At 36.0% G+C, this 3759-nt stretch overlaps 1 long non-coding RNA gene across 1 annotated transcript; it reads right to left on the reverse strand.

The window, feature by feature from the left end:
• Positions 1-2537: 2537 nt before the first annotated feature.
• Positions 2538-3209, reverse strand: LOC141390602 (uncharacterized). The gene is made up of 2 exons (XR_012409416.1): positions 3036-3209; positions 2538-2951 (listed from the first exon to the last, which is right to left on the reverse strand). It is a non-coding gene; the product is annotated as an uncharacterized lncRNA (long non-coding RNA).
• Between the last annotated feature and the right edge of the window lie 550 nt (positions 3210-3759).

Genomic DNA, 3759 nt, shown 5'->3' on the forward strand with positions numbered 1-3759 from the left:
TACGTTGTCGAAGGTCTTTTCATAATCAACGAAACATAGGAATACATCTTTTTGGGCGTTTCTACATTTTTGTATCAGAGTGTTTATGGAAAAAAGGGTTTCTCTGGTACCCATGCCTTCTTTGAAGCCGAACTGAGACGTTCCCATTACCCTTTCGCATTTCGGATATATTCTTGAATGAATAATTCTAAGGAATATTTTTAGAGCATGGCTCATAAGACTAATTAGTCTGAACTCGTGACAGTATTTAGAGTGACTTTTTTAGGGATGGTAATAAATGTCGATTTTAACCACTCCTGTGGGTATAGGCCTGTATCATATCGACGCCTCCAAACAATAGTATGCTAAGTCGACTTAGCATGTTTTCAAGTTCTTTACATTTTTATATTTAACGTCCTTTAACTTAAATTCTGTCAAATTTTGGTAATGATCGGACAATCCGCACAGAAGTTATAAACAAATATTTCCTTAGCATAGTACTGAAGGTCAAAGAAATTTCCAAACTTTTAGAGCTTGTCCTGCAAAACTCGCTTTTCAGAATTAGCAAACTATTGTTTGGAGGTGTCGAACGTCCTTTAACTTAAATTCTGTCTAATTTTGGTAATGATCGGTCAATCCGAACAGAAGTTATAAACAAATATTGACTTAGCATAGTACTGAAGTTCAAAAAAATGTCCAAACTTTGAGAGCTTCTCCTGCAAAACTCACTTTTTAGACTTAGCATACTATTATTTGGAGGTGTCGATATATGTTGTTGAATAATTTTGTTAAGAGATCCATGTTTTCATGATTTATTAATTTTAAAATTTCAGAGGGAATCTCATCTGGGCCGCAGGCTTTTTTATCTTTTAGCGACTTTATTGCAGATTCTACTTCTACTCTACTTATTGCTGTTCCTGATAGATGTTGCTGGGAGTGCTGCTCAAAGATTGATCTGGTGTCGTCCATAAATACTTCTTTTATGTAGTCTCTCCATAAAGTTTTCTTTTCATCAATGTCAAATAAGGGTTTTTTGCTTTTATTATACAATACATTTGATGACGTCTTTCGGTATGCACCGGCAATTTCTTTTAGTTTTCGATGGAGGTTGAAATCGTCGTGTAGTTTTTGTAGTCTTTCAATCTCCAGACATTGGTTTTTTAGACATTCAGTTTTTGCAGTGCGTATGGAAGCTTGAATATCCCTATTCAGCTCCCAATATAATTCATGATTAATATTTTTATATTTTCTTCTCTGGTCCATCAAGTTCAATATATCTTGTGTCATCCATTCCTTGTTTTTAGATAGTTTATAATATCCGAGAGTATCTTCTGCTATGGGTTTGAGTTTGCTCTTTACATCGTTCCATATGCTTTCAACATTTTCTCTATTGACTTCGTTCAGTTCTTGGTTTATCCGGTTTTGTATGCTTGTTTTGAAAGCTGCATCGTTGAGTTTCGCTACGTCGAACTTCCGTCGAAATTTTCTTTTCTTCATTACAGCAATCTTTGTTCGCAGCTTCATCATCAGGAGATTGTGGTCTGATGGAACGTCCGCTCCTGGGTAGGTTGAGGTTTTTAAAACCGACGATTTATACCTCGAGTTAATCAAAATAAAATCTATTTGATTGCGTACAATATGTCCTTTTCGATCTTGGGGCGATTTCCAAGTGTACAGCCTTCTTGGGGGGAGACAGAACATTGTATTAGTTATATTCATTTTATGTTCTTGGCAGAACTGAACTAGTCTGTCGCCTCTTTCGTTCCTTTCACCTAGTCCATATAGTTCTGTTATTCACGGAACTCTTTCTCCTCCTACCTTAGCATTAAAGTCACCTTGAATTATAGTTATTTCGTGTGGCTTTGTCATTTTTAATAGATCCTCGACTTCATTGTAGAAAATTTCGATATCGTTATTGCTTTTATCAGCAGTTGGTGCATATATTTGAATAATGTTTATGTCAATAGGCTTGCATTTTAATTTAAGAAGTAAAGATCGATCAGATTTCGGGATGAAGCCCGCAACACATTGCGCGACTGCATTTTTTAAAATTACTCCTACTCCATTCCTATGGTTTTGATTATTATTGCCCGAGTAGTAAATTTTCATGTTTTGAGAAGTGAACTCTCCATTTTTGGGCCACCATGTCTCACTTATTCCGAGGATATCGACGTTTAGTCTTTCCATTTCCGATATAGTGTTGGCGAGTTTACCAGCCTCATAGAGGCTCCGCACATTCCATGTGCCAATTTTTAGATTTTGATTTTGTTTACGTCTAATCGTAAACCATGGATTTGTGTTTCCATTTCGCATACCTAAAATTATTTGTTACTTCCCCAACTCATCACTGTTAATATGCCAATCAGTGCAGTTATCGAGATAGATATTCTATGTTTTTGATAATTTTCCTTTTTTTATCGACTATCTCTAACTCGGCCATATTGCAAGTTTAATATCCGTTTTTTAAGCTTCTTGTGGCTTCTACTTGGCACTTCACAACCATCGAGTTGAGTTCTACTGGTAACAATCTTATACAAAATGAAATAAAAACCTAAAAGTATTGTATTATTTCCAACACCTCGTTTTTATTTGTTGAGTTAATCCTATTCAGTAAATTCGTTTCTGAGCTATAAAATCAAAACAATAATACTTGTCTTTGATTAACTTTGGCTCGCGAGAACATCTTGTCCACCAATACATTTGAGACAACCAAAAGTGCGGCTCCATCTCTTCCCCGCTGGACACCGTAAACCTCCCGTTCACATAAACATTTTGGTCCACGTCGAACCGGATCGGCAAGGCGCTCTCACGATATTTCGGCTGCAGACATTGTACATTACCAGTAGGTATGTTACTCTTTTCGTTTTTGTTCTAGTTTCAGTAGAACACATGACGCCAGCTGGGCAATGCGATAAATTCCCGAACAAAGTACAAAAATACGCAAATCACTTGGAAAAGACAAAAGCTATTGCCTAATAGAAGGAAGAAGAACAAATTATTAAACAACATCCAACACGTTCTGTTACCCAAGCATTTGGTGTTCTAAAATTGCATACCACCAACAAAAACCGTAAGTGTTTAGTGAAATCGTATTTTGTGGTAAAGATGCGGAATAAATATTTCTTATGAAGCCTGCCAAATGAATTAAGCTATTTTCTACGTTGATCAGTAAATATTTCATAAAAATCTCAGAACACAAATTCCTGAACGAAATATTCTTTTTTTGTTCATTTATGCATCCCGACCCAACTGAGTGTTCAAAATAACTTAATTTTAACAAATAAAACGTGTTCTGCTGGGGCTCTGCTAATAACAGAGCAGTTACATTAACTACCCACTATCTGTAATGTTTAGTCAACAGTGTCAGATATTTTCCTCAGACAAGTGTTTGGTTTTATGTAAATGACACATTGGTAAATTCACTCAACACCTTGTTGAGAGAGTCTGTAAGACTCTCATTACACTGTGGTAAATATCACTCGACCTCTCAAATATTACCATTTGTTGTGCGCATGTCTACTGAGTAACCACATTCCTCCGATTTCTTAAACGAGTCTTTCTTGAATTTCACTCATGTTAGTGATCTCCTACAATCCATTGGTTTCAGTGAGCATGTCCACTCAGCAAACATACTCTCTTGGTTTATCATAGTTGTTTGTATTTATTTCACCGTTGCTCTCCACATACTTTGGTCACTCTCAAAGGGTTAGATTGTTGTTTACTAAATACCAACAGAGAGACAGACTCTGTTGTCTCTATTGATTTCTTCTTCATCCAATT

This window comes from Musca autumnalis, unplaced genomic scaffold (assembly GCF_047663935.1).
Source record: "Musca autumnalis isolate F117 unplaced genomic scaffold, ASM4766393v1 scaffold_1, whole genome shotgun sequence".
Taxonomy (NCBI): domain Eukaryota; kingdom Metazoa; phylum Arthropoda; class Insecta; order Diptera; family Muscidae; genus Musca; species Musca autumnalis.